The sequence below is a fragment of the Triturus cristatus genome, chromosome 10 (genome assembly GCF_964204655.1).
Source record: "Triturus cristatus chromosome 10, aTriCri1.1, whole genome shotgun sequence".
NCBI lineage: Eukaryota > Metazoa > Chordata > Amphibia > Caudata > Salamandridae > Triturus > Triturus cristatus.
In genome coordinates, this window is record NC_140593.1 from 846,964,497 (window position 1) to 846,991,045 (window position 26,549).

Here is a 26,549-nt window from a genome sequence, read left to right on the forward strand (position 1 = left end):
ATCCACCAACGATCAGGCTGGTCCCTCAATCACAATTCCATGTATTCCTGGAAGGGACACCTCAGGCACACCTTCCGTTAAATTTGCACTCCATCACACAAACTGCCGTGCTGGTTTCTCATTAAGCAGTTGATCCCATCTTTGTTGTGAGGCTCTCCTGCCACCTTTTGGGCGGAGAAGGCACTGTCCCTGCAACAACACAGGCAGACATGTTCAACAGGGCTTCCTGGTTATGTGGGAGGAGCAGATTGTCATTGGTCCCCCCTTGCGAATTTTAATTTACATAAGGAAGACAGAGAGGTAGCTGGGAGTAGGCAGTACACACGGACATTGAACTCTATCTTGTGATTTGCAGCCAATTCTAGATTGAGGCAGGAGGAAAGGAGGTGATTTGCCCAACAATGGCCATACTGGGAATTCAGCCACCCTGGGGCTCCCAGGTGAGTGTTTCAGTCCTGCGAGCCACTCATATAAATCTCGCCTGATCGAGCCTGATTGAGCGCTGAGTGAGCGTGTTTGAATCCAAGAATCAAATGCCTCTGTCTTAGGAGGAAGAATTGGCAGGCCCTCCCTTGCATCTGGGGTGGAAGTCTATGGGGTAAGTGTCCAGGACTTGCAGAGGAGTACAAGTGCCAGAAAGTGCCTGCAGTTCTCATCAGCGCCTTTTTTCTGCTCTCTGGCAGCTAGGATATCGACTGATCCCTTCCTTGCAAGAGTGAAAAAAACAACACCTTGAGAGAAAACATGACTTTGTGTGGTTCACATAGAGAGAGAGCAGCCAAATAGCCCTGCTTTGTTTCTGAAAGACGCATCAGAAATTGCTTAAAATGCCGACTGGGGAATCAGGCTCGTTGGTCTAGGGGTATGATTCTCGCTTCGGGTGCGAGAGGTCCCGGGTTCAAATCCCGGACGAGCCCATGCTGTGGAATTATTTTTAGGCTGCTTATTATATAGGGCCATTTCTTCTTTTCAATGCTATAAGACGCCGTGTATGGTGAGAAAGTTCCTTTCCCTCTACGCTATTTCCCACTTTTGGCGTATAGAATTTCAGTGCCGGACTTCTTTGCAACTGCTTTTCTGGGGTGGACCATCAGTGTAGGAAAATTAAATGCAAAGTGTTTTTCTAGTGTGATTTCAGGTATGGTTTTAAAATCGCCTTTTGGAATAAAAGTGGTCCTCGTTCCTTTCTTCCAAAGAAAGAGATCGGGTAAGGAGGGTCCAACTTTGAGCTTCATGGACATTGGCCCTTGGTCTGTGCATTCCAGCCCACTACATGCCAAGAAGATTCGTGCAAGCGTGTCTGTTTCTGTAGTGTAGTGGTTATCACGTTTGCTTTACACGCGAAAGGTCCCTGGTTCGAGACCGGGCAGAAACAGCAGCTTTCTGTTTTTCACACAGTTTGCATTTACTCTCTCAACTTATAGGAAAGCTGAGATAATGGAAGCTGTCTATCCCTCACCAGCGTGATGTACTGTGCTCCAGGGGCATCAGTGACAGCTCAAAAAGAGAAGTGACGATAGTTTGCGCTATTCGTTTGCACGTCCTTGTGTACTGAAGGTTGGGCCTACTTCATGAAAGCAAGGCATGAGAGCAGAAATGGTTTTATTGACCTCACCGAGAGCATACACCTAGAACAAACAAAATGTCTGAAGGATAGAGGCATTTTCATTTCTTGTTCGATGACGGCAATGGAAAAGACAGCAACCATATTGCAGAAGAGAGCAGCATGTGCAGTTGCTTGCTTTGGGTGAAGCATTCACTAACTCGCTGCCAATAACCCCCGGAGCCGGTGCGAAAGGCGACTCTTGTGTGCCTCGGCTCGTTGGTCTAGGGGTATGATTCTCGCTTAGGGTGCGAGAGGTCCCGTGTTCAAATCCCGGACGAGCCCTTTTTCAGAGGTAAACATACGAATCCTACTCAAAACTCACAATGCCTGACTATTTCTTATTACACTCGCCGCATTGTTGCACAAAATATTTTGAACCTCAGAAGAAACATGGATCACCATGCTTTTTCTGCCTTCATGCTTAGTCTGTGTGTGTCCCAGGTGATGCTTTCCCAAGGTGTACTTGCTGGCATTTAGGCATCAGATATTTGTCTGTCGATGCCTGCATAAGTCAATTTTTAATACGTCTAATTGCAAGCATGTTGGCTGATATCTCTGCAGTTTTCACACTTGCTCCTCGCTTTCTGAGTGGCTGCTGATACAGCAGAATAGAAGTAGAGAGAATCCTTGAGAGGAACCTTGCTCTAACAGTAAAACACAGCAAGTGAGTTTCTGTAGTGTAGTGGTCATCACGTTCGCCTAACACGCGAAAGGTCCCCGGTTCGAGACCGGGCAGAAACACTGTGCATGAGCTGCTTTTATGTGCACCCTCTAAAACCTTATTATCTCAATGCAAGCTTAAGAAGAGGCGGTCCTTGAACCCAGCGAGCCGTGGGAAACTTCCTTTACTTTTGCAAGACGAAACAAATTAATCCGCATCCATCAGTGGTCGCTCTTGTGCCTAGCTTTTTTTTTGTCATGCCATGTTGTATTGTGGGGTCTTTACACTTGTGACATTGCTGTGAACGTTGTAAGTGCAAACATTGGCAGGTGCAGTCAGAAGAGTCAGATCTGTGCACACCCAGGGCTGTCAGTATGGCCGAGTGGTCTAAGGCGCCAGACTCAAGAGAGCTTGATCTTCAGTGCAACTGAGACTTCTGGTCTCCTCATGGAGGCGTGGGTTCAAATCCCACTTCTGACAGGTTTCTTTTACACCCTTAAATCGTCCTGTTTTTTGCAGTGCATTCCCCACACACCACAATCTTTGCACGGACCTGTAACATATGACGAGAAATCCACCAACGATCAGGCTGGTCCCTCAATCACAATTCCATGTATTCCTGGAAGGGACACCTCAGGCACACCTTCCGTTAAATTTGCACTCCATCACACAAACTGCCGTGCTGGTTTCTCATTAAGCAGTTGATCCCATCTTTGTTGCGAGGCTCTCCTGCCACCTTTTGGGCGGAGAAGGCACTGTCCCTGCAACAACACAGGCAGACATGTTCAACAGGGCTTCCTGGTTATGTGGGAGGAGCAGATTGTCATTGGTCCCCCCTTGCGAATTTTAATTTACATAAGGAAGACAGAGAGGTAGCTGGGAGTAGGCAGTACACACGGACATTGAACTCTATCTTGTGATTTGCAGCCAATTCTAGATTGAGGCAGGAGGAAAGGAGGTGATTTGCCCAACAATGGCCATACTGGGAATTCAGCCACCCTGGGGCTCCCAGGTGAGTGTTTCAGTCCTGCGAGCCACTCATATAAATCTCGCCTGATCGAGCCTGATCGAGCGCTGAGTGAGCGTGTTTGAATCCAAGAATCAAATGCCTCTGTCTTAGGAGGAAGAATTGGCAGGCCCTCCCTTGCATCTGGGGTGGAAGTCTATGGGGTAAGTGTCCAGGACTTGCAGAGGAGTACAAGTGCCAGAAAGTGCCTGCAGTTCTCATCAGCGCCTTTTTTCTGCTCTCTGGCAGCTAGGATATCGACTGATCCCTTCCTTGCAAGAGTGAAAAAAACAACACCTTGAGAGAAAACATGACTTTGTGTGGTTCACATAGAGAGAGAGCAGCCAAATAGCCCTGCTTTGTTTCTGAAAGACGCATCAGAAATTGCTTAAAATGCCGACTGGGGAATCAGGCTCGTTGGTCTAGGGGTATGATTCTCGCTTCGGGTGCGAGAGGTCCCGGGTTCAAATCCCGGACGAGCCCATGCTGTGGAATTATTTTTAGGCTGCTTATTATATAGGGCCATTTCTTCTTTTCAATGCTATAAGACGCCGTGTATGGTGAGAAAGTTCCTTTCCCTCTACGCTATTTCCCACTTTTGGCGTATAGAATTTCAGTGCCGGACTTCTTTGCAACTGCTTTTCTGGGGTGGACCATCAGTGTAGGAAAATTAAATGCAAAGTGTTTTTCTAGTGTGATTTCAGGTATGGTTTTAAAATCGCCTTTTGGAATAAAAGTGGTCCTCGTTCCTTTCTTCCAAAGAAAGAGATCGGGTAAGGAGGGTCCAACTTTGAGCTTCATGGACATTGGCCCTTGGTCTGTGCATTCCAGCCCACTACATGCCAAGAAGATTCGTGCAAGCGTGTCTGTTTCTGTAGTGTAGTGGTTATCACGTTCGCTTTACACGCGAAAGGTCCCTGGTTCGAGACCGGGCAGAAACAGCAGCTTTCTGTTTTTCACACAGTTTGCATTTACTCTCTCAACTTATAGGAAAGCTGAGATAATGGAAGCTGTCTATCCCTCACCAGCGTGATGTACTGTGCTCCAGGGGCATCAGTGACAGCTCAAAAAGAGAAGTGACGATAGTTTGCGCTATTCGTTTGCACGTCCTTGTGTACTGAAGGTTGGGCCTACTTCATGAAAGCAAGGCATGAGAGCAGAAATGGTTTTATTGACCTCACCGAGAGCATACACCTAGAACAAACAAAATGTCTGAAGGATAGAGGCATTTTCATTTCTTGTTCGATGACGGCCATGGAAAAGACAGCAACCATATTGCAGAAGAGAGCAGCATGTGCAGTTGCTTGCTTTGGGTGAAGCATTCACTAACTCGCTGCCAATAACCCCCGGAGCCGGTGCGAAAGGCGACTCTTGTGTGCCTCGGCTCGTTGGTCTAGGGGTATGATTCTCGCTTAGGGTGCGAGAGGTCCCGGGTTCAAATCCCGGACGAGCCCTTTTTCAGAGGTAAACATACGAATCCTACTCAAAACTCACAATGCCTGACTATTTCTCATTACACTCGCCGCATTGTTGCACAAAATATTTTGAACCTCAGAAGAAACATGGATCACCATGCTTTTTCTGCCTTCATGCTTAGTCTGTGTGTGTCCCAGGTGATGCTTTCCCAAGGTGTACTTGCTGGCATTTAGGCATCAGATATTTGTCTGTCGATGCCTGCATAAGTCAATTTTTAATACGTCTAATTGCAAGCATGTTGGCTGATATCTCTGCAGTTTTCACACTTGCTCCTCGCTTTCTGAGTGGCTGCTGATACAGCAGAATAGAAGTAGAGAGAATCCTTGAGAGGAACCTTGCTCTAACAGTAAAACACAGCAAGTGAGTTTCTGTAGTGTAGTGGTCATCACGTTCGCCTAACACGCGAAAGGTCCCCGGTTCGAGACTGTGCATGAGCTGCTTTTATGTGCACCCTCTAAAACCTTATTATCTCAATGCAAGCTTAAGAAGAGGCGGTCCTTGAACCCAGCGAGCCGTGGGAAACTTCCTTTACTTTTGCAAGACGAAACAAATTAATCCGCATCCATCAGTGGTCGCTCTTGTGCCTAGCTTTTTTTTTGTCATGCCATGTTGTATTGTGGGGTCTTTACACTTGTGACATTGCTGTGAACGTTGTAAGTGCAAACATTGGCAGGTGCAGTCAGAAGAGTCAGATCTGTGCACACCCAGGGCTGTCAGGATGGCCGAGTGGTCTAAGGCGCCAGACTCAAGAGAGCTTGATCTTCAGTGCAACTGAGACTTCTGGTCTCCTCATGGAGGCGTGGGTTCAAATCCCACTTCTGACAGGTTTCTTTTACACCCTTAAATCGTCCTGTTTTTTGCAGTGCATTCCCCACACACCACAATCTTTGCACGGACCTGTAACATATGACGAGAAATCCACCAACGATCAGGCTGGTCCCTCAATCACAATTCCATGTATTCCTGGAAGGGACACCTCAGGCACACCTTCCGTTAAATTTGCACTCCATCACACAAACTGCCGTGCTGGTTTCTCATTAAGCAGTTGATCCCATCTTTGTTGTGAGGCTCTCCTGCCACCTTTTGGGCGGAGAAGGCACTGTCCCTGCAACAACACAGGCAGACATGTTCAACAGGGCTTCCTGGTTATGTGGGAGGAGCAGATTGTCATTGGTCCCCCCTTGCGAATTTTAATTTACATAAGGAAGACAGAGAGGTAGCTGGGAGTAGGCAGTACACACGGACATTGAACTCTATCTTGTGATTTGCAGCCAATTCTAGATTGAGGCAGGAGGAAAGGAGGTGATTTGCCCAACAATGGCCATACTGGGAATTCAGCCACCCTGGGGCTCCCAGGTGAGTGTTTCAGTCCTGCGAGCCACTCATATAAATCTCGCCTGATCGAGCCTGATCGAGCGCTGAGTGAGCGTGTTTGAATCCAAGAATCAAATGCCTCTGTCTTAGGAGGAAGAATTGGCAGGCCCTCCCTTGCATCTGGGGTGGAAGTCTATGGGGTAAGTGTCCAGGACTTGCAGAGGAGTACAAGTGCCAGAAAGTGCCTGCAGTTCTCATCAGCGCCTTTTTTCTGCTCTCTGGCAGCTAGGATATCGACTGATCCCTTCCTTGCAAGAGTGAAAAAAACAACACCTTGAGAGAAAACATGACTTTGTGTGGTTCACATAGAGAGAGAGCAGCCAAATAGCCCTGCTTTGTTTCTGAAAGACGCATCAGAAATTGCTTAAAATGCCGACTGGGGAATCAGGCTCGTTGGTCTAGGGGTATGATTCTCGCTTCGGGTGCGAGAGGTCCCGGGTTCAAATCCCGGACGAGCCCATGCTGTGGAATTATTTTTAGGCTGCTTATTATATAGGGCCATTTCTTCTTTTCAATGCTATAAGACGCCGTGTATGGTGAGAAAGTTCCTTTCCCTCTACGCTATTTCCCACTTTTGGCGTATAGAATTTCAGTGCCGGACTTCTTTGCAACTGCTTTTCTGGGGTGGACCATCAGTGTAGGAAAATTAAATGCAAAGTGTTTTTCTAGTGTGATTTCAGGTATGGTTTTAAAATCGCCTTTTGGAATAAAAGTGGTCCTCGTTCCTTTCTTCCAAAGAAAGAGATCGGGTAAGGAGGGTCCAACTTTGAGCTTCATGGACATTGGCCCTTGGTCTGTGCATTCCAGCCCACTACATGCCAAGAAGATTCGTGCAAGCGTGTCTGTTTCTGTAGTGTAGTGGTTATCACGTTCGCTTTACACGCGAAAGGTCCCTGGTTCGAGACCGGGCAGAAACAGCAGCTTTCTGTTTTTCACACAGTTTGCATTTACTCTCTCAACTTATAGGAAAGCTGAGATAATGGAAGCTGTCTATCCCTCACCAGCGTGATGTACTGTGCTCCAGGGGCATCAGTGACAGCTCAAAAAGAGAAGTGACGATAGTTTGCGCTATTCGTTTGCACGTCCTTGTGTACTGAAGGTTGGGCCTACTTCATGAAAGCAAGGCATGAGAGCAGAAATGGTTTTATTGACCTCACCGAGAGCATACACCTAGAACAAACAAAATGTCTGAAGGATAGAGGCATTTTCATTTCTTGTTCGATGACGGCCATGGAAAAGACAGCAACCATATTGCAGAAGAGAGCAGCATGTGCAGTTGCTTGCTTTGGGTGAAGCATTCACTAACTCGCTGCCAATAACCCCCGGAGCCGGTGCGAAAGGCGACTCTTGTGTGCCTCGGCTCGTTGGTCTAGGGGTATGATTCTCGCTTAGGGTGCGAGAGGTCCCGGGTTCAAATCCCGGACGAGCCCTTTTTCAGAGGTAAACATACGAATCCTACTCAAAACTCACAATGCCTGACTATTTCTCATTACACTCGCCGCATTGTTGCACAAAATATTTTGAACCTCAGAAGAAACATGGATCACCATGCTTTTTCTGCCTTCATGCTTAGTCTGTGTGTGTCCCAGGTGATGCTTTCCCAAGGTGTACTTGCTGGCATTTAGGCATCAGATATTTGTCTGTCGATGCCTGCATAAGTCAATTTTTAATACGTCTAATTGCAAGCATGTTGGCTGATATCTCTGCAGTTTTCACACTTGCTCCTCGCTTTCTGAGTGGCTGCTGATACAGCAGAATAGAAGTAGAGAGAATCCTTGAGAGGAACCTTGCTCTAACAGTAAAACACAGCAAGTGAGTTTCTGTAGTGTAGTGGTCATCACGTTCGCCTAACACGCGAAAGGTCCCCGGTTCGAGACTGTGCATGAGCTGCTTTTATGTGCACCCTCTAAAACCTTATTATCTCAATGCAAGCTTAAGAAGAGGCGGTCCTTGAACCCAGCGAGCCGTGGGAAACTTCCTTTACTTTTGCAAGACGAAACAAATTAATCCGCATCCATCAGTGGTCGCTCTTGTGCCTAGCTTTTTTTTTGTCATGCCATGTTGTATTGTGGGGTCTTTACACTTGTGACATTGCTGTGAACGTTGTAAGTGCAAACATTGGCAGGTGCAGTCAGAAGAGTCAGATCTGTGCACACCCAGGGCTGTCAGGATGGCCGAGTGGTCTAAGGCGCCAGACTCAAGAGAGCTTGATCTTCAGTGCAACTGAGACTTCTGGTCTCCTCATGGAGGCGTGGGTTCAAATCCCACTTCTGACAGGTTTCTTTTACACCCTTAAATCGTCCTGTTTTTTGCAGTGCATTCCCCACACACCACAATCTTTGCACGGACCTGTAACATATGACGAGAAATCCACCAACGATCAGGCTGGTCCCTCAATCACAATTCCATGTATTCCTGGAAGGGACACCTCAGGCACACCTTCCGTTAAATTTGCACTCCATCACACAAACTGCCGTGCTGGTTTCTCATTAAGCAGTTGATCCCATCTTTGTTGTGAGGCTCTCCTGCCACCTTTTGGGCGGAGAAGGCACTGTCCCTGCAACAACACAGGCAGACATGTTCAACAGGGCTTCCTGGTTATGTGGGAGGAGCAGATTGTCATTGGTCCCCCCTTGCGAATTTTAATTTACATAAGGAAGACAGAGAGGTAGCTGGGAGTAGGCAGTACACACGGACATTGAACTCTATCTTGTGATTTGCAGCCAATTCTAGATTGAGGCAGGAGGAAAGGAGGTGATTTGCCCAACAATGGCCATACTGGGAATTCAGCCACCCTGGGGCTCCCAGGTGAGTGTTTCAGTCCTGCGAGCCACTCATATAAATCTCGCCTGATCGAGCCTGATCGAGCGCTGAGTGAGCGTGTTTGAATCCAAGAATCAAATGCCTCTGTCTTAGGAGGAAGAATTGGCAGGCCCTCCCTTGCATCTGGGGTGGAAGTCTATGGGGTAAGTGTCCAGGACTTGCAGAGGAGTACAAGTGCCAGAAAGTGCCTGCAGTTCTCATCAGCGCCTTTTTTCTGCTCTCTGGCAGCTAGGATATCGACTGATCCCTTCCTTGCAAGAGTGAAAAAAACAACACCTTGAGAGAAAACATGACTTTGTGTGGTTCACATAGAGAGAGAGCAGCCAAATAGCCCTGCTTTGTTTCTGAAAGACGCATCAGAAATTGCTTAAAATGCCGACTGGGGAATCAGGCTTGTTGGTCTAGGGGTATGATTCTCGCTTCGGGTGCGAGAGGTCCCGGGTTCAAATCCCGGACGAGCCCATGCTGTGGAATTATTTTTAGGCTGCTTATTATATAGGGCCATTTCTTCTTTTCAATGCTATAAGACGCCGTGTATGGTGAGAAAGTTCCTTTCCCTCTACGCTATTTCCCACTTTTGGCGTATAGAATTTCAGTGCCGGACTTCTTTGCAACTGCTTTTCTGGGGTGGACCATCAGTGTAGGAAAATTAAATGCAAAGTGTTTTTCTAGTGTGATTTCAGGTATGGTTTTAAAATCGCCTTTTGGAATAAAAGTGGTCCTCGTTCCTTTCTTCCAAAGAAAGAGATCGGGTAAGGAGGGTCCAACTTTGAGCTTCATGGACATTGGCCCTTGGTCTGTGCATTCCAGCCCACTACATGCCAAGAAGATTCGTGCAAGCGTGTCTGTTTCTGTAGTGTAGTGGTTATCACGTTCGCTTTACACGCGAAAGGTCCCTGGTTCGAGACCGGGCAGAAACAGCAGCTTTCTGTTTTTCACACAGTTTGCATTTACTCTCTCAACTTATAGGAAAGCTGAGATAATGGAAGCTGTCTATCCCTCACCAGCGTGATGTACTGTGCTCCAGGGGCATCAGTGACAGCTCAAAAAGAGAAGTGACGATAGTTTGCGCTATTCGTTTGCACGTCCTTGTGTACTGAAGGTTGGGCCTACTTCATGAAAGCAAGGCATGAGAGCAGAAATGGTTTTATTGACCTCACCGAGAGCATACACCTAGAACAAACAAAATGTCTGAAGGATAGAGGCATTTTCATTTCTTGTTCGATGACGGCAATGGAAAAGACAGCAACCATATTGCAGAAGAGAGCAGCATGTGCAGTTGCTTGCTTTGGGTGAAGCATTCACTAACTCGCTGCCAATAACCCCCGGAGCCGGTGCGAAAGGCGACTCTTGTGTGCCTCGGCTCGTTGGTCTAGGGGTATGATTCTCGCTTAGGGTGCGAGAGGTCCCGGGTTCAAATCCCGGACGAGCCCTTTTTCAGAGGTAAACATACGAATCCTACTCAAAACTCACAATGCCTGACTATTTCTCATTACACTCGCCGCATTGTTGCACAAAATATTTTGAACCTCAGAAGAAACATGGATCACCATGCTTTTTCTGCCTTCATGCTTAGTCTGTGTGTGTCCCAGGTGATGCTTTCCCAAGGTGTACTTGCTGGCATTTAGGCATCAGATATTTGTCTGTCGATGCCTGCATAAGTCAATTTTTAATACGTCTAATTGCAAGCATGTTGGCTGATATCTCTGCAGTTTTCACACTTGCTCCTCGCTTTCTGAGTGGCTGCTGATACAGCAGAATAGAAGTAGAGAGAATCCTTGAGAGGAACCTTGCTCTAACAGTAAAACACAGCAAGTGAGTTTCTGTAGTGTAGTGGTCATCACGTTCGCCTAACACGCGAAAGGTCCCCGGTTCGAGACCGGGCAGAAACACTGTGCATGAGCTGCTTTTATGTGCACCCTCTAAAACCTTATTATCTCAATGCAAGCTTAAGAAGAGGCGGTCCTTGAACCCAGCGAGCCGTGGGAAACTTCCTTTACTTTTGCAAGACGAAACAAATTAATCCGCATCCATCAGTGGTCGCTCTTGTGCCTAGCTTTTTTTTTGTCATGCCATGTTGTATTGTGGGGTCTTTACACTTGTGACATTGCTGTGAACGTTGTAAGTGCAAACATTGGCAGGTGCAGTCAGAAGAGTCAGATCTGTGCACACCCAGGGCTGTCAGTATGGCCGAGTGGTCTAAGGCGCCAGACTCAAGAGAGCTTGATCTTCAGTGCAACTGAGACTTCTGGTCTCCTCATGGAGGCGTGGGTTCAAATCCCACTTCTGACAGGTTTCTTTTACACCCTTAAATCGTCCTGTTTTTTGCAGTGCATTCCCCACACACCACAATCTTTGCACGGACCTGTAACATATGACGAGAAATCCACCAACGATCAGGCTGGTCCCTCAATCACAATTCCATGTATTCCTGGAAGGGACACCTCAGGCACACCTTCCGTTAAATTTGCACTCCATCACACAAACTGCCGTGCTGGTTTCTCATTAAGCAGTTGATCCCATCTTTGTTGCGAGGCTCTCCTGCCACCTTTTGGGCGGAGAAGGCACTGTCCCTGCAACAACACAGGCAGACATGTTCAACAGGGCTTCCTGGTTATGTGGGAGGAGCAGATTGTCATTGGTCCCCCCTTGCGAATTTTAATTTACATAAGGAAGACAGAGAGGTAGCTGGGAGTAGGCAGTACACACGGACATTGAACTCTATCTTGTGATTTGCAGCCAATTCTAGATTGAGGCAGGAGGAAAGGAGGTGATTTGCCCAACAATGGCCATACTGGGAATTCAGCCACCCTGGGGCTCCCAGGTGAGTGTTTCAGTCCTGCGAGCCACTCATATAAATCTCGCCTGATCGAGCCTGATCGAGCGCTGAGTGAGCGTGTTTGAATCCAAGAATCAAATGCCTCTGTCTTAGGAGGAAGAATTGGCAGGCCCTCCCTTGCATCTGGGGTGGAAGTCTATGGGGTAAGTGTCCAGGACTTGCAGAGGAGTACAAGTGCCAGAAAGTGCCTGCAGTTCTCATCAGCGCCTTTTTTCTGCTCTCTGGCAGCTAGGATATCGACTGATCCCTTCCTTGCAAGAGTGAAAAAAACAACACCTTGAGAGAAAACATGACTTTGTGTGGTTCACATAGAGAGAGAGCAGCCAAATAGCCCTGCTTTGTTTCTGAAAGACGCATCAGAAATTGCTTAAAATGCCGACTGGGGAATCAGGCTCGTTGGTCTAGGGGTATGATTCTCGCTTCGGGTGCGAGAGGTCCCGGGTTCAAATCCCGGACGAGCCCATGCTGTGGAATTATTTTTAGGCTGCTTATTATATAGGGCCATTTCTTCTTTTCAATGCTATAAGACGCCGTGTATGGTGAGAAAGTTCCTTTCCCTCTACGCTATTTCCCACTTTTGGCGTATAGAATTTCAGTGCCGGACTTCTTTGCAACTGCTTTTCTGGGGTGGACCATCAGTGTAGGAAAATTAAATGCAAAGTGTTTTTCTAGTGTGATTTCAGGTATGGTTTTAAAATCGCCTTTTGGAATAAAAGTGGTCCTCGTTCCTTTCTTCCAAAGAAAGAGATCGGGTAAGGAGGGTCCAACTTTGAGCTTCATGGACATTGGCCCTTGGTCTGTGCATTCCAGCCCACTACATGCCAAGAAGATTCGTGCAAGTGTGTCTGTTTCTGTAGTGTAGTGGTTATCACGTTCGCTTTACACGCGAAAGGTCCCTGGTTCGAGACCGGGCAGAAACAGCAGCTTTCTGTTTTTCACACAGTTTGCATTTACTCTCTCAACTTATAGGAAAGCTGAGATAATGGAAGCTGTCTATCCCTCACCAGCGTGATGTACTGTGCTCCAGGGGCATCAGTGACAGCTCAAAAAGAGAAGTGACGATAGTTTGCGCTATTCGTTTGCACGTCCTTGTGTACTGAAGGTTGGGCCTACTTCATGAAAGCAAGGCATGAGAGCAGAAATGGTTTTATTGACCTCACCGAGAGCATACACCTAGAACAAACAAAATGTCTGAAGGATAGAGGCATTTTCATTTCTTGTTCGATGACGGCCATGGAAAAGACAGCAACCATATTGCAGAAGAGAGCAGCATGTGCAGTTGCTTGCTTTGGGTGAAGCATTCACTAACTCGCTGCCAATAACCCCCGGAGCCGGTGCGAAAGGCGACTCTTGTGTGCCTCGGCTCGTTGGTCTAGGGGTATGATTCTCGCTTAGGGTGCGAGAGGTCCCGGGTTCAAATCCCGGACGAGCCCTTTTTCAGAGGTAAACATACGAATCCTACTCAAAACTCACAATGCCTGACTATTTCTCATTACACTCGCCGCATTGTTGCACAAAATATTTTGAACCTCAGAAGAAACATGGATCACCATGCTTTTTCTGCCTTCATGCTTAGTCTGTGTGTGTCCCAGGTGATGCTTTCCCAAGGTGTACTTGCTGGCATTTAGGCATCAGATATTTGTCTGTCGATGCCTGCATAAGTCAATTTTTAATACGTCTAATTGCAAGCATGTTGGCTGATATCTCTGCAGTTTTCACACTTGCTCCTCGCTTTCTGAGTGGCTGCTGATACAGCAGAATAGAAGTAGAGAGAATCCTTGAGAGGAACCTTGCTCTAACAGTAAAACACAGCAAGTGAGTTTCTGTAGTGTAGTGGTCATCACGTTCGCCTAACACGCGAAAGGTCCCCGGTTCGAGACTGTGCATGAGCTGCTTTTATGTGCACCCTCTAAAACCTTATTATCTCAATGCAAGCTTAAGAAGAGGCGGTCCTTGAACCCAGCGAGCCGTGGGAAACTTCCTTTACTTTTGCAAGACGAAACAAATTAATCCGCATCCATCAGTGGTCGCTCTTGTGCCTAGCTTTTTTTTTGTCATGCCATGTTGTATTGTGGGGTCTTTACACTTGTGACATTGCTGTGAACGTTGTAAGTGCAAACATTGGCAGGTGCAGTCAGAAGAGTCAGATCTGTGCACACCCAGGGCTGTCAGGATGGCCGAGTGGTCTAAGGCGCCAGACTCAAGAGAGCTTGATCTTCAGTGCAACTGAGACTTCTGGTCTCCTCATGGAGGCGTGGGTTCAAATCCCACTTCTGACAGGTTTCTTTTACACCCTTAAATCGTCCTGTTTTTTGCAGTGCATTCCCCACACACCACAATCTTTGCACGGACCTGTAACATATGACGAGAAATCCACCAACGATCAGGCTGGTCCCTCAATCACAATTCCATGTATTCCTGGAAGGGACACCTCAGGCACACCTTCCGTTAAATTTGCACTCCATCACACAAACTGCCGTGCTGGTTTCTCATTAAGCAGTTGATCCCATCTTTGTTGTGAGGCTCTCCTGCCACCTTTTGGGCGGAGAAGGCACTGTCCCTGCAACAACACAGGCAGACATGTTCAACAGGGCTTCCTGGTTATGTGGGAGGAGCAGATTGTCATTGGTCCCCCCTTGCGAATTTTAATTTACATAAGGAAGACAGAGAGGTAGCTGGGAGTAGGCAGTACACACGGACATTGAACTCTATCTTGTGATTTGCAGCCAATTCTAGATTGAGGCAGGAGGAAAGGAGGTGATTTGCCCAACAATGGCCATACTGGGAATTCAGCCACCCTGGGGCTCCCAGGTGAGTGTTTCAGTCCTGCGAGCCACTCATATAAATCTCGCCTGATCGAGCCTGATCGAGCGCTGAGTGAGCGTGTTTGAATCCAAGAATCAAATGCCTCTGTCTTAGGAGGAAGAATTGGCAGGCCCTCCCTTGCATCTGGGGTGGAAGTCTATGGGGTAAGTGTCCAGGACTTGCAGAGGAGTACAAGTGCCAGAAAGTGCCTGCAGTTCTCATCAGCGCCTTTTTTCTGCTCTCTGGCAGCTAGGATATCGACTGATCCCTTCCTTGCAAGAGTGAAAAAAACAACACCTTGAGAGAAAACATGACTTTGTGTGGTTCACATAGAGAGAGAGCAGCCAAATAGCCCTGCTTTGTTTCTGAAAGACGCATCAGAAATTGCTTAAAATGCCGACTGGGGAATCAGGCTCGTTGGTCTAGGGGTATGATTCTCGCTTCGGGTGCGAGAGGTCCCGGGTTCAAATCCCGGACGAGCCCATGCTGTGGAATTATTTTTAGGCTGCTTATTATATAGGGCCATTTCTTCTTTTCAATGCTATAAGACGCCGTGTATGGTGAGAAAGTTCCTTTCCCTCTACGCTATTTCCCACTTTTGGCGTATAGAATTTCAGTGCCGGACTTCTTTGCAACTGCTTTTCTGGGGTGGACCATCAGTGTAGGAAAATTAAATGCAAAGTGTTTTTCTAGTGTGATTTCAGGTATGGTTTTAAAATCGCCTTTTGGAATAAAAGTGGTCCTCGTTCCTTTCTTCCAAAGAAAGAGATCGGGTAAGGAGGGTCCAACTTTGAGCTTCATGGACATTGGCCCTTGGTCTGTGCATTCCAGCCCACTACATGCCAAGAAGATTCGTGCAAGCGTGTCTGTTTCTGTAGTGTAGTGGTTATCACGTTCGCTTTACACGCGAAAGGTCCCTGGTTCGAGACCGGGCAGAAACAGCAGCTTTCTGTTTTTCACACAGTTTGCATTTACTCTCTCAACTTATAGGAAAGCTGAGATAATGGAAGCTGTCTATCCCTCACCAGCGTGATGTACTGTGCTCCAGGGGCATCAGTGACAGCTCAAAAAGAGAAGTGACGATAGTTTGCGCTATTCGTTTGCACGTCCTTGTGTACTGAAGGTTGGGCCTACTTCATGAAAGCAAGGCATGAGAGCAGAAATGGTTTTATTGACCTCACCGAGAGCATACACCTAGAACAAACAAAATGTCTGAAGGATAGAGGCATTTTCATTTCTTGTTCGATGACGGCCATGGAAAAGACAGCAACCATATTGCAGAAGAGAGCAGCATGTGCAGTTGCTTGCTTTGGGTGAAGCATTCACTAACTCGCTGCCAATAACCCCCGGAGCCGGTGCGAAAGGCGACTCTTGTGTGCCTCGGCTCGTTGGTCTAGGGGTATGATTCTCGCTTAGGGTGCGAGAGGTCCCGGGTTCAAATCCCGGACGAGCCCTTTTTCAGAGGTAAACATACGAATCCTACTCAAAACTCACAATGCCTGACTATTTCTCATTACACTCGCCGCATTGTTGCACAAAATATTTTGAACCTCAGAAGAAACATGGATCACCATGCTTTTTCTGCCTTCATGCTTAGTCTGTGTGTGTCCCAGGTGATGCTTTCCCAAGGTGTACTTGCTGGCATTTAGGCATCAGATATTTGTCTGTCGATGCCTGCATAAGTCAATTTTTAATACGTCTAATTGCAAGCATGTTGGCTGATATCTCTGCAGTTTTCACACTTGCTCCTCGCTTTCTGAGTGGCTGCTGATACAGCAGAATAGAAGTAGAGAGAATCCTTGAGAGGAACCTTGCTCTAACAGTAAAACACAGCAAGTGAGTTTCTGTAGTGTAGTGGTCATCACGTTCGCCTAACACGCGAAAGGTCCCCGGTTCGAGACTGTGCATGAGCTGCTTTTATGTGCACCCTCTAAAACCTTATTATCTCAATGCAAGCTTAAGAAGAGGCGGTCCTTGAACCCAGCGAGCCGTGGGAAACTTCCTTTACTTTTGCAAGACGAAACAAATTAATCCGCATCCATCAGTGGTCGCTCTTGTGCCTAGCTTTTTTTTTGTCATGCCATGTTGTATTGTGGGGTCTTTACACTTGTGACATTGCTGTGAACGTTGTAAGTGCAAACATTGGCAGGTGCAGTCAGAAGAGTCAGATCTGTGCACACCCAGGGCTGTCAGGATGGCCGAGTGGTCTAAGGCGCCAGACTCAAGAGAGCTTGATCTTCAGTGCAACTGAGACTTCTGGTCTCCTCATGGAGGCGTGGGTTCAAATCCCACTTCTGACAGGTTTCTTTTACACCCTTAAATCGTCCTGTTTTTTGCAGTGCATTCCCCACACACCACAATCTTTGCACGGACCTGTAACATATGACGAGAAATCCACCAACGATCAGGCTGGTCCCTCAATCACAATTCCATGTATTCCTGGAAGGGACACCTCAGGCACACCTTCCGTTAAATTTGCACTCCATCACACAAACTGCCGTGCTGGTTTCTCATTAAGCAGTTGATCCCATCTTTGTTGTGAGGCTCTCCTGCCACCTTTTGGGCGGAGAAGGCACTGTCCCTGCAACAACACAGGCAGACATGTTCAACAGGGCTTCCTGGTTATGTGGGAGGAGCAGATTGTCATTGGTCCCCCCTTGCGAATTTTAATTTACATAAGGAAGACAGAGAGGTAGCTGGGAGTAGGCAGTACACACGGACATTGAACTCTATCTTGTGATTTGCAGCCAATTCTAGATTGAGGCAGGAGGAAAGGAGGTGATTTGCCCAACAATGGCCATACTGGGAATTCAGCCACCCTAGGGCTCCCAGGTGAGTGTTTCAGTCCTGCGAGCCACTCATATAAATCTCGCCTGATCGAGCCTGATCGAGCGCTGAGTGAGCGTGTTTGAATCCAAGAATCAAATGCCTCTGTCTTAGGAGCAAGAATTGGCAGGCCCTCCCTTGCATCTGGGGTGGAAGTCTATGGGGTAAGTGTCCAGGACTTGCAGAGGAGTACAAGTGCCAGAAAGTGCCTGCAGTTCTCATCAGCGCCTTTTTTCTGCTCTCTGGCAGCTAAGATATCGACTGATACCTTCCTTGCAAGAGTGAAAAAAACAACACCTTGAGAGAAAACATGACTTTGTGTGGTTCACATAGAGAGAGAGCAGCCAAATAGCCCTGCTTTGTTTCTGAAAGACGCATCAGAAATTGCTTAAAATGCCGACTGGGGAATCAGGCTCGTTGGTCTAGGGGTATGATTCTCGCTTCGGGTGCGAGAGGTCCCGGGTTCAAATCCCGGACGAGCCCATGCTGTGGAATTATTTTTAGGCTGCTTATTATATAGGGCCATTTCTTCTTTTCAATGCTATAAGACGCCGTGTATGGTGAGAAAGTTCCTTTCCCTCTACGCTATTTCCCACTTTTGGTGTATAGAATTTCAGTGCCGGACTTCTTTGCAACTGCTTTTCTGGGGTGGACCATCAGTGTAGGAAAATTAAATGCAAAGTGTTTTTCTAGTGTGATTTCAGGTATGGTTTTAAAATCGCCTTTTGGAATAAAAGTGGTCCTCGTTCCTTTCTTCCAAAGAAAGAGATCGGGTAAGGAGGGTCCAACTTTGAGCTTCATGGACATTGGCCCTTGGTCTGTGCATTCCAGCCCACTACATGCCAAGAAGATTCGTGCAAGCGTGTCTGTTTCTGTAGTGTAGTGGTTATCACGTTTGCTTTACACGCGAAAGGTCCCTGGTTCGAGACCGGGCAGAAACAGCAGCTTTCTGTTTTTCACACAGTTTGCATTTACTCTCTCAACTTATAGGAAAGCTGAGATAATGGAAGCTGTCTATCCCTCACCAGCGTGATGTACTGTGCTCCAGGGGCATCAGTGACAGCTCAAAAAGAGAAGTGACGATAGTTTGCGCTATTCGTTTGCACGTCCTTGTGTACTGAAGGTTGGGCCTACTTCATGAAAGCAAGGCATGAGAGCAGAAATGGTTTTATTGACCTCACCGAGAGCATACACCTAGAACAAACAAAATGTCTGAAGGATAGAGGCATTTTCATTTCTTGTTCGATGACGGCAATGGAAAAGACAGCAACCATATTGCAGAAGAGAGCAGCATGTGCAGTTGCTTGCTTTGGGTGAAGCATTCACTAACTCGCTGCCAATAACCCCCGGAGCCGGTGCGAAAGGCGACTCTTGTGTGCCTCGGCTCGTTGGTCTAGGGGTATGATTCTCGCTTAGGGTGCGAGAGGTCCCGGGTTCAAATCCCGGACGAGCCCTTTTTCAGAGGTAAACATACGAATCCTACTCAAAACTCACAATGCCTGACTATTTCTCATTACACTCGCCGCATTGTTGCACAAAATATTTTGAACCTCAGAAGAAACATGGATCACCATGCTTTTTCTGCCTTCATGCTTAGTCTGTGTGTGTCCCAGGTGATGCTTTCCCAAGGTGTACTTGCTGGCATTTAGGCATCAGATATTTGTCTGTCGATGCCTGCATAAGTCAATTTTTAATACGTCTAATTGCAAGCATGTTGGCTGATATCTCTGCAGTTTTCACACTTGCTCCTCGCTTTCTGAGTGGCTGCTGATACAGCAGAATAGAAGTAGAGAGAATCCTTGAGAGGAACCTTGCTCTAACAGTAAAACACAGCAAGTGAGTTTCTGTAGTGTAGTGGTCATCACGTTCGCCTAACACGCGAAAGGTCCCCGGTTCGAGACCGGGCAGAAACACTGTGCATGAGCTGCTTTTATGTGCACCCTCTAAAACCTTATTATCTCAATGCAAGCTTAAGAAGAGGCGGTCCTTGAACCCAGCGAGCCGTGGGAAACTTCCTTTACTTTTGCAAGACGAAACAAATTAATCCGCATCCATCAGTGGTCGCTCTTGTGCCTAGCTTTTTTTTTGTCATGCCATGTTGTATTGTGGGGTCTTTACACTTGTGACATTGCTGTGAACGTTGTAAGTGCAAACATTGGCAGGTGCAGTCAGAAGAGTCAGATCTGTGCACACCCAGGGCTGTCAGTATGGCCGAGTGGTCTAAGGCGCCAGACTCAAGAGAGCTTGATCTTCAGTGCAACTGAGACTTCTGGTCTCCTCATGGAGGCGTGGGTTCAAATCCCACTTCTGACAGGTTTCTTTTACACCCTTAAATCGTCCTGTTTTTTGCAGTGCATTCCCCACACACCACAATCTTTGCACGGACCTGTAACATATGACGAGAAATCCACCAACGATCAGGCTGGTCCCTCAATCACAATTCCATGTATTCCTGGAAGGGACACCTCAGGCACACCTTCCGTTAAATTTGCACTCCATCACACAAACTGCCGTGCTGGTTTCTCATTAAGCAGTTGATCCCATCTTTGTTGCGAGGCTCTCCTGCCACCTTTTGGGCGGAGAAGGCACTGTCCCTGCAACAACACAGGCAGACATGTTCAACAGGGCTTCCTGGTTATGTGGGAGGAGCAGATTGTCATTGGTCCCCCCTTGCGAATTTTAATTTACATAAGGAAGACAGAGAGGTAGCTGGGAGTAGGCAGTACACACGGACATTGAACTCTATCTTGTGATTTGCAGCCAATTCTAGATTGAGGCAGGAGGAAAGGAGGTGATTTGCCCAACAATGGCCATACTGGGAATTCAGCCACCCTGGGGCTCCCAGGTGAGTGTTTCAGTCCTGCGAGCCACTCATATAAATCTCGCCTGATCGAGCCTGATCGAGCGCTGAGTGAGCGTGTTTGAATCCAAGAATCAAATGCCTCTGTCTTAGGAGGAAGAATTGGCAGGCCCTCCCTTGCATCTGGGGTGGAAGTCTATGGGGTAAGTGTCCAGGACTTGCAGAGGAGTACAAGTGCCAGAAAGTGCCTGCAGTTCTCATCAGCGCCTTTTTTCTGCTCTCTGGCAGCTAGGATATCGACTGATCCCTTCCTTGCAAGAGTGAAAAAAACAACACCTTGAGAGAAAACATGACTTTGTGTGGTTCACATAGAGAGAGAGCAGCCAAATAGCCCTGCTTTGTTTCTGAAAGACGCATCAGAAATTGCTTAAAATGCCGACTGGGGAATCAGGCTCGTTGGTCTAGGGGTATGATTCTCGCTTCGGGTGCGAGAGGTCCCGGGTTCAAATCCCGGACGAGCCCATGCTGTGGAATTATTTTTAGGCTGCTTATTATATAGGGCCATTTCTTCTTTTCAATGCTATAAGACGCCGTGTATGGTGAGAAAGTTCCTTTCCCTCTACGCTATTTCCCACTTTTGGCGTATAGAATTTCAGTGCCGGACTTCTTTGCAACTGCTTTTCTGGGGTGGACCATCAGTGTAGGAAAATTAAATGCAAAGTGTTTTTCTAGTGTGATTTCAGGTATGGTTTTAAAATCGCCTTTTGGAATAAAAGTGGTCCTCGTTCCTTTCTTCCAAAGAAAGAGATCGGGTAAGGAGGGTCCAACTTTGAGCTTCATGGACATTGGCCCTTGGTCTGTGCATTCCAGCCCACTACATGCCAAGAAGATTCGTGCAAGCGTGTCTGTTTCTGTAGTGTAGTGGTTATCACGTTCGCTTTACACGCGAAAGGTCCCTGGTTCGAGACCGGGCAGAAACAGCAGCTTTCTGTTTTTCACACAGTTTGCATTTACTCTCTCAACTTATAGGAAAGCTGAGATAATGGAAGCTGTCTATCCCTCACCAGCGTGATGTACTGTGCTCCAGGGGCATCAGTGACTGCTCAAAAAGAGAAGTGACGATAGTTTGCGCTATTCGTTTGCACGTCCTTGTGTACTGAAGGTTGGGCCTACTTCATGAAAGCAAGGCATGAGAGCAGAAATGGTTTTATTGACCTCACCGAGAGCATACACCTAGAACAAACAAAATGTCTGAAGGATAGAGGCATTTTCATTTCTTGTTCGATGACGGCCATGGAAAAGACAGCAACCATATTGCAGAAGAGAGCAGCATGTGCAGTTGCTTGCTTTGGGTGAAGCATTCACTAACTCGCTGCCAATAACCCCCGGAGCCGGTGCGAAAGGCGACTCTTGTGTGCCTCGGCTCGTTGGTCTAGGGGTATGATTCTCGCTTAGGGTGCGAGAGGTCCCGGGTTCAAATCCCGGACGAGCCCTTTTTCAGAGGTAAACGTACGAATCCTACTCAAAACTCACAATGCCTGACTATTTCTCATTACACTCGCCGCATTGTTGCACAAAATATTTTGAACCTCAGAAGAAACATGGATCACCATGCTTTTTCTGCCTTCATGCTTAGTCTGTGTGTGTCCCAGGTGATGCTTTCCCAAGGTGTACTTGCTGGCATTTAGGCATCAGATATTTGTCTGTCGATGCCTGCATAAGTCAATTTTTAATACGTCTAATTGCAAGCATGTTGGCTGATATCTCTGCAGTTTTCACACTTGCTCCTCGCTTTCTGAGTGGCTGCTGATACAGCAGAATAGAAGTAGAGAGAATCCTTGAGAGGAACCTTGCTCTAACAGTAAAACACAGCAAGTGAGTTTCTGTAGTGTAGTGGTCATCACGTTCGCCTAACACGCGAAAGGTCCCCGGTTCGAGACTGTGCATGAGCTGCTTTTATGTGCACCCTCTAAAACCTTATTATCTCAATGCAAGCTTAAGAAGAGGCGGTCCTTGAACCCAGCGAGCCGTGGGAAACTTCCTTTACTTTTGCAAGACGAAACAAATTAATCCGCATCCATCAGTGGTCGCTCTTGTGCCTAGCTTTTTTTTTGTCATGCCATGTTGTATTGTGGGGTCTTTACACTTGTGACATTGCTGTGAACGTTGTAAGTGCAAACATTGGCAGGTGCAGTCAGAAGAGTCAGATCTGTGCACACCCAGGGCTGTCAGGATGGCCGAGTGGTCTAAGGCGCCAGACTCAAGAGAGCTTGATCTTCAGTGCAACTGAGACTTCTGGTCTCCTCATGGAGGCGTGGGTTCAAATCCCACTTCTGACAGGTTTCTTTTACACCCTTAAATCGTCCTGTTTTTTGCAGTGCATTCCCCACACACCACAATCTTTGCACGGACCTGTAACATATGACGAGAAATCCACCAACGATCAGGCTGGTCCCTCAATCACAATTCCATGTATTCCTGGAAGGGACACCTCAGGCACACCTTCCGTTAAATTTGCACTCCATCACACAAACTGCCGTGCTGGTTTCTCATTAAGCAGTTGATCCCATCTTTGTTGTGAGGCTCTCCTGCCACCTTTTGGGCGGAGAAGGCACTGTCCCTGCAACAACACAGGCAGACATGTTCAACAGGGCTTCCTGGTTATGTGGGAGGAGCAGATTGTCATTGGTCCCCCCTTGCGAATTTTAATTTACATAAGGAAGACAGAGAGGTAGCTGGGAGTAGGCAGTACACACGGACATTGAACTCTATCTTGTGATTTGCAGCCAATTCTAGATTGAGGCAGGAGGAAAGGAGGTGATTTGCCCAACAATGGCCATACTGGGAATTCAGCCACCCTGGGGCTCCCAGGTGAGTGTTTCAGTCCTGCGAGCCACTCATATAAATCTCGCCTGATCGAGCCTGATCGAGCGCTGAGTGAGCGTGTTTGAATCCAAGAATCAAATGCCTCTGTCTTAGGAGGAAGAATTGGCAGGCCCTCCCTTGCATCTGGGGTGGAAGTCTATGGGGTAAGTGTCCAGGACTTGCAGAGGAGTACAAGTGCCAGAAAGTGCCTGCAGTTCTCATCAGCGCCTTTTTTCTGCTCTCTGGCAGCTAGGATATCGACTGATCCCTTCCTTGCAAGAGTGAAAAAAACAACACCTTGAGAGAAAACATGACTTTGTGTGGTTCACATAGAGAGAGAGCAGCCAAATAGCCCTGCTTTGTTTCTGAAAGACGCATCAGAAATTGCTTAAAATGCCGACTGGGGAATCAGGCTCGTTGGTCTAGGGGTATGATTCTCGCTTCGGGTGCGAGAGGTCCCGGGTTCAAATCCCGGACGAGCCCATGCTGTGGAATTATTTTTAGGCTGCTTATTATATAGGGCCATTTCTTCTTTTCAATGCTATAAGACGCCGTGTATGGTGAGAAAGTTCCTTTCCCTCTACGCTATTTCCCACTTTTGGCGTATAGAATTTCAGTGCCGGACTTCTTTGCAACTGCTTTTCTGGGGTGGACCATCAGTGTAGGAAAATTAAATGCAAAGTGTTTTTCTAGTGTGATTTCAGGTATGGTTTTAAAATCGCCTTTTGGAATAAAAGTGGTCCTCGTTCCTTTCTTCCAAAGAAAGAGATCGGGTAAGGAGGGTCCAACTTTGAGCTTCATGGACATTGGCCCTTGGTCTGTGCATTCCAGCCCACTACATGCCAAGAAGATTCGTGCAAGCGTGTCTGTTTCTGTAGTGTAGTGGTTATCACGTTCGCTTTACACGCGAAAGGTCCCTGGTTCGAGACCGGGCAGAAACAGCAGCTTTCTGTTTTTCACACAGTTTGCATTTACTCTCTCAACTTATAGGAAAGCTGAGATAATGGAAGCTGTCTATCCCTCACCAGCGTGATGTACTGTGCTCCAGGGGCATCAGTGACAGCTCAAAAAGAGAAGTGACGATAGTTTGCGCTATTCGTTTGCACGTCCTTGTGTACTGAAGGTTGGGCCTACTTCATGAAAGCAAGGCATGAGAGCAGAAATGGTTTTATTGACCTCACCGAGAGCATACACCTAGAACAAACAAAATGTCTGAAGGATAGAGGCATTTTCATTTCTTGTTCGATGACGGCCATGGAAAAGACAGCAACCATATTGCAGAAGAGAGCAGCATGTGCAGTTGCTTGCTTTGGGTGAAGCATTCACTAACTCGCTGCCAATAACCCCCGGAGCCGGTGCGAAAGGCGACTCTTGTGTGCCTCGGCTCGTTGGTCTAGGGGTATGATTCTCGCTTAGGGTGCGAGAGGTCCCGGGTTCAAATCCCGGACGAGCCCTTTTTCAGAGGTAAACATACGAATCCTACTCAAAACTCACAATGCCTGACTATTTCTCATTACACTCGCCGCATTGTTGCACAAAATATTTTGAACCTCAGAAGAAACATGGATCACCATGCTTTTTCTGCCTTCATGCTTAGTCTGTGTGTGTCCCAGGTGATGCTTTCCCAAGGTGTACTTGCTGGCATTTAGGCATCAGATATTTGTCTGTCGATGCCTGCATAAGTCAATTTTTAATACGTCTAATTGCAAGCATGTTGGCTGATATCTCTGCAGTTTTCACACTTGCTCCTCGCTTTCTGAGTGGCTGCTGATACAGCAGAATAGAAGTAGAGAGAATCCTTGAGAGGAACCTTGCTCTAACAGTAAAACACAGCAAGTGAGTTTCTGTAGTGTAGTGGTCATCACGTTCGCCTAACACGCGAAAGGTCCCCGGTTCGAGACTGTGCATGAGCTGCTTTTATGTGCACCCTCTAAAACCTTATTATCTCAATGCAAGCTTAAGAAGAGGCGGTCCTTGAACCCAGCGAGCCGTGGGAAACTTCCTTTACTTTTGCAAGACGAAACAAATTAATCCGCATCCATCAGTGGTCGCTCTTGTGCCTAGCTTTTTTTTTGTCATGCCATGTTGTATTGTGGGGTCTTTACACTTGTGACATTGCTGTGAACGTTGTAAGTGCAAACATTGGCAGGTGCAGTCAGAAGAGTCAGATCTGTGCACACCCAGGGCTGTCAGTATGGCCGAGTGGTCTAAGGCGCCAGACTCAAGAGAGCTTGATCTTCAGTGCAACTGAGACTTCTGGTCTCCTCATGGAGGCGTGGGTTCAAATCCCACTTCTGACAGGTTTCTTTTACACCCTTAAATCGTCCTGTTTTTTGCAGTGCATTCCCCACACACCACAATCTTTGCACGGACCTGTAACATATGACGAGAAATCCACCAACGATCAGGCTGGTCCCTCAATCACAATTCCATGTATTCCTGGAAGGGACACCTCAGGCACACCTTCCGTTAAATTTGCACTCCATCACACAAACTGCCGTGCTGGTTTCTCATTAAGCAGTTGATCCCATCTTTGTTGCGAGGCTCTCCTGCCACCTTTTGGGCGGAGAAGGCACTGTCCCTGCAACAACACAGGCAGACATGTTCAACAGGGCTTCCTGGTTATGTGGGAGGAGCAGATTGTCATTGGTCCCCCCTTGCGAATTTTAATTTACATAAGGAAGACAGAGAGGTAGCTGGGAGTAGGCAGTACACACGGACATTGAACTCTATCTTGTGATTTGCAGCCAATTCTAGATTGAGGCAGGAGGAAAGGAGGTGATTTGCCCAACAATGGCCATACTGGGAATTCAGCCACCCTGGGGCTCCCAGGTGAGTGTTTCAGTCCTGCGAGCCACTCATATAAATCTCGCCTGATCGAGCCTGATCGAGCGCTGAGTGAGCGTGTTTGAATCCAAGAATCAAATGCCTCTGTCTTAGGAGGAAGAATTGGCAGGCCCTCCCTTGCATCTGGGGTGGAAGTCTATGGGGTAAGTGTCCAGGACTTGCAGAGGAGTACAAGTGCCAGAAAGTGCCTGCAGTTCTCATCAGCGCCTTTTTTCTGCTCTCTGGCAGCTAGGATATCGACTGATCCCTTCCTTGCAAGAGTGAAAAAAACAACACCTTGAGAGAAAACATGACTTTGTGTGGTTCACATAGAGAGAGAGCAGCCAAATAGCCCTGCTTTGTTTCTGAAAGACGCATCAGAAATTGCTTAAAATGCCGACTGGGGAATCAGGCTCGTTGGTCTAGGGGTATGATTCTCGCTTCGGGTGCGAGAGGTCCCGGGTTCAAATCCCGGACGAGCCCATGCTGTGGAATTATTTTTAGGCTGCTTATTATATAGGGCCATTTCTTCTTTTCAATGCTATAAGACGCCGTGTATGGTGAGAAAGTTCCTTTCCCTCTACGCTATTTCCCACTTTTGGCGTATAGAATTTCAGTGCCGGACTTCTTTGCAACTGCTTT

General features: G+C 47.3%; 35 non-coding genes across 35 annotated transcripts; all 35 read left to right on the plus strand.

The window, feature by feature from the left end:
• The first annotated feature begins 845 nt into the window (after window positions 1–845).
• TRNAP-CGG (transfer RNA proline (anticodon CGG)) lies at window positions 846–917 on the plus strand. Its single transcript has one exon. It is a non-coding gene; the product is annotated as a tRNA-Pro (tRNA).
• Window positions 918–1,302: 385 nt separating this feature from the next.
• Window positions 1,303–1,375, plus strand: TRNAV-UAC (transfer RNA valine (anticodon UAC)). The gene has a single exon. It is a non-coding gene; the product is annotated as a tRNA-Val (tRNA).
• An 899-nt stretch (window positions 1,376–2,274) lies between these two features.
• TRNAV-AAC (transfer RNA valine (anticodon AAC)) lies at window positions 2,275–2,347 on the plus strand. Its single transcript has one exon. It is a non-coding gene; the product is annotated as a tRNA-Val (tRNA).
• Window positions 2,348–3,684: 1,337 nt separating this feature from the next.
• On the plus strand, window positions 3,685–3,756 carry TRNAP-CGG (transfer RNA proline (anticodon CGG)). The gene has a single exon. It is a non-coding gene; the product is annotated as a tRNA-Pro (tRNA).
• A 385-nt stretch (window positions 3,757–4,141) lies between these two features.
• Window positions 4,142–4,214, plus strand: TRNAV-UAC (transfer RNA valine (anticodon UAC)). Its single transcript has one exon. It is a non-coding gene; the product is annotated as a tRNA-Val (tRNA).
• Window positions 4,215–4,655: 441 nt separating this feature from the next.
• TRNAP-AGG (transfer RNA proline (anticodon AGG)) lies at window positions 4,656–4,727 on the plus strand. Its single transcript has one exon. It is a non-coding gene; the product is annotated as a tRNA-Pro (tRNA).
• Window positions 4,728–5,461: 734 nt separating this feature from the next.
• TRNAL-CAA (transfer RNA leucine (anticodon CAA)) lies at window positions 5,462–5,573 on the plus strand. The gene is made up of 2 exons: window positions 5,462–5,499; window positions 5,528–5,573. It is a non-coding gene; the product is annotated as a tRNA-Leu (tRNA).
• A 937-nt stretch (window positions 5,574–6,510) lies between these two features.
• Window positions 6,511–6,582, plus strand: TRNAP-CGG (transfer RNA proline (anticodon CGG)). Its single transcript has one exon. It is a non-coding gene; the product is annotated as a tRNA-Pro (tRNA).
• Window positions 6,583–6,967: 385 nt separating this feature from the next.
• TRNAV-UAC (transfer RNA valine (anticodon UAC)) lies at window positions 6,968–7,040 on the plus strand. Its single transcript has one exon. It is a non-coding gene; the product is annotated as a tRNA-Val (tRNA).
• A 441-nt stretch (window positions 7,041–7,481) lies between these two features.
• TRNAP-AGG (transfer RNA proline (anticodon AGG)) lies at window positions 7,482–7,553 on the plus strand. The gene has a single exon. It is a non-coding gene; the product is annotated as a tRNA-Pro (tRNA).
• A 734-nt stretch (window positions 7,554–8,287) lies between these two features.
• Window positions 8,288–8,399, plus strand: TRNAL-CAA (transfer RNA leucine (anticodon CAA)). Its single transcript has 2 exons — window positions 8,288–8,325; window positions 8,354–8,399. It is a non-coding gene; the product is annotated as a tRNA-Leu (tRNA).
• Window positions 8,400–9,336: 937 nt separating this feature from the next.
• On the plus strand, window positions 9,337–9,408 carry TRNAP-CGG (transfer RNA proline (anticodon CGG)). The gene has a single exon. It is a non-coding gene; the product is annotated as a tRNA-Pro (tRNA).
• A 385-nt stretch (window positions 9,409–9,793) lies between these two features.
• TRNAV-UAC (transfer RNA valine (anticodon UAC)) lies at window positions 9,794–9,866 on the plus strand. The gene has a single exon. It is a non-coding gene; the product is annotated as a tRNA-Val (tRNA).
• A 441-nt stretch (window positions 9,867–10,307) lies between these two features.
• TRNAP-AGG (transfer RNA proline (anticodon AGG)) lies at window positions 10,308–10,379 on the plus strand. The gene has a single exon. It is a non-coding gene; the product is annotated as a tRNA-Pro (tRNA).
• Window positions 10,380–10,765: 386 nt separating this feature from the next.
• On the plus strand, window positions 10,766–10,838 carry TRNAV-AAC (transfer RNA valine (anticodon AAC)). The gene has a single exon. It is a non-coding gene; the product is annotated as a tRNA-Val (tRNA).
• Window positions 10,839–12,175: 1,337 nt separating this feature from the next.
• On the plus strand, window positions 12,176–12,247 carry TRNAP-CGG (transfer RNA proline (anticodon CGG)). The gene has a single exon. It is a non-coding gene; the product is annotated as a tRNA-Pro (tRNA).
• A 385-nt stretch (window positions 12,248–12,632) lies between these two features.
• TRNAV-UAC (transfer RNA valine (anticodon UAC)) lies at window positions 12,633–12,705 on the plus strand. The gene has a single exon. It is a non-coding gene; the product is annotated as a tRNA-Val (tRNA).
• A 441-nt stretch (window positions 12,706–13,146) lies between these two features.
• TRNAP-AGG (transfer RNA proline (anticodon AGG)) lies at window positions 13,147–13,218 on the plus strand. The gene has a single exon. It is a non-coding gene; the product is annotated as a tRNA-Pro (tRNA).
• Window positions 13,219–13,952: 734 nt separating this feature from the next.
• Window positions 13,953–14,064, plus strand: TRNAL-CAA (transfer RNA leucine (anticodon CAA)). The gene is made up of 2 exons: window positions 13,953–13,990; window positions 14,019–14,064. It is a non-coding gene; the product is annotated as a tRNA-Leu (tRNA).
• Window positions 14,065–15,001: 937 nt separating this feature from the next.
• TRNAP-CGG (transfer RNA proline (anticodon CGG)) lies at window positions 15,002–15,073 on the plus strand. The gene has a single exon. It is a non-coding gene; the product is annotated as a tRNA-Pro (tRNA).
• A 385-nt stretch (window positions 15,074–15,458) lies between these two features.
• On the plus strand, window positions 15,459–15,531 carry TRNAV-UAC (transfer RNA valine (anticodon UAC)). The gene has a single exon. It is a non-coding gene; the product is annotated as a tRNA-Val (tRNA).
• A 441-nt stretch (window positions 15,532–15,972) lies between these two features.
• TRNAP-AGG (transfer RNA proline (anticodon AGG)) lies at window positions 15,973–16,044 on the plus strand. Its single transcript has one exon. It is a non-coding gene; the product is annotated as a tRNA-Pro (tRNA).
• Window positions 16,045–16,778: 734 nt separating this feature from the next.
• Window positions 16,779–16,890, plus strand: TRNAL-CAA (transfer RNA leucine (anticodon CAA)). The gene is made up of 2 exons: window positions 16,779–16,816; window positions 16,845–16,890. It is a non-coding gene; the product is annotated as a tRNA-Leu (tRNA).
• A 937-nt stretch (window positions 16,891–17,827) lies between these two features.
• Window positions 17,828–17,899, plus strand: TRNAP-CGG (transfer RNA proline (anticodon CGG)). The gene has a single exon. It is a non-coding gene; the product is annotated as a tRNA-Pro (tRNA).
• Window positions 17,900–18,284: 385 nt separating this feature from the next.
• Window positions 18,285–18,357, plus strand: TRNAV-UAC (transfer RNA valine (anticodon UAC)). Its single transcript has one exon. It is a non-coding gene; the product is annotated as a tRNA-Val (tRNA).
• Window positions 18,358–18,798: 441 nt separating this feature from the next.
• Window positions 18,799–18,870, plus strand: TRNAP-AGG (transfer RNA proline (anticodon AGG)). Its single transcript has one exon. It is a non-coding gene; the product is annotated as a tRNA-Pro (tRNA).
• A 386-nt stretch (window positions 18,871–19,256) lies between these two features.
• On the plus strand, window positions 19,257–19,329 carry TRNAV-AAC (transfer RNA valine (anticodon AAC)). Its single transcript has one exon. It is a non-coding gene; the product is annotated as a tRNA-Val (tRNA).
• Window positions 19,330–20,666: 1,337 nt separating this feature from the next.
• Window positions 20,667–20,738, plus strand: TRNAP-CGG (transfer RNA proline (anticodon CGG)). Its single transcript has one exon. It is a non-coding gene; the product is annotated as a tRNA-Pro (tRNA).
• A 385-nt stretch (window positions 20,739–21,123) lies between these two features.
• Window positions 21,124–21,196, plus strand: TRNAV-UAC (transfer RNA valine (anticodon UAC)). The gene has a single exon. It is a non-coding gene; the product is annotated as a tRNA-Val (tRNA).
• Window positions 21,197–21,637: 441 nt separating this feature from the next.
• TRNAP-AGG (transfer RNA proline (anticodon AGG)) lies at window positions 21,638–21,709 on the plus strand. Its single transcript has one exon. It is a non-coding gene; the product is annotated as a tRNA-Pro (tRNA).
• Window positions 21,710–22,443: 734 nt separating this feature from the next.
• TRNAL-CAA (transfer RNA leucine (anticodon CAA)) lies at window positions 22,444–22,555 on the plus strand. The gene is made up of 2 exons: window positions 22,444–22,481; window positions 22,510–22,555. It is a non-coding gene; the product is annotated as a tRNA-Leu (tRNA).
• Window positions 22,556–23,492: 937 nt separating this feature from the next.
• Window positions 23,493–23,564, plus strand: TRNAP-CGG (transfer RNA proline (anticodon CGG)). The gene has a single exon. It is a non-coding gene; the product is annotated as a tRNA-Pro (tRNA).
• A 385-nt stretch (window positions 23,565–23,949) lies between these two features.
• Window positions 23,950–24,022, plus strand: TRNAV-UAC (transfer RNA valine (anticodon UAC)). Its single transcript has one exon. It is a non-coding gene; the product is annotated as a tRNA-Val (tRNA).
• A 441-nt stretch (window positions 24,023–24,463) lies between these two features.
• Window positions 24,464–24,535, plus strand: TRNAP-AGG (transfer RNA proline (anticodon AGG)). The gene has a single exon. It is a non-coding gene; the product is annotated as a tRNA-Pro (tRNA).
• Window positions 24,536–26,318: 1,783 nt separating this feature from the next.
• On the plus strand, window positions 26,319–26,390 carry TRNAP-CGG (transfer RNA proline (anticodon CGG)). The gene has a single exon. It is a non-coding gene; the product is annotated as a tRNA-Pro (tRNA).
• The last annotated feature ends 159 nt before the right edge of the window (window positions 26,391–26,549 follow it).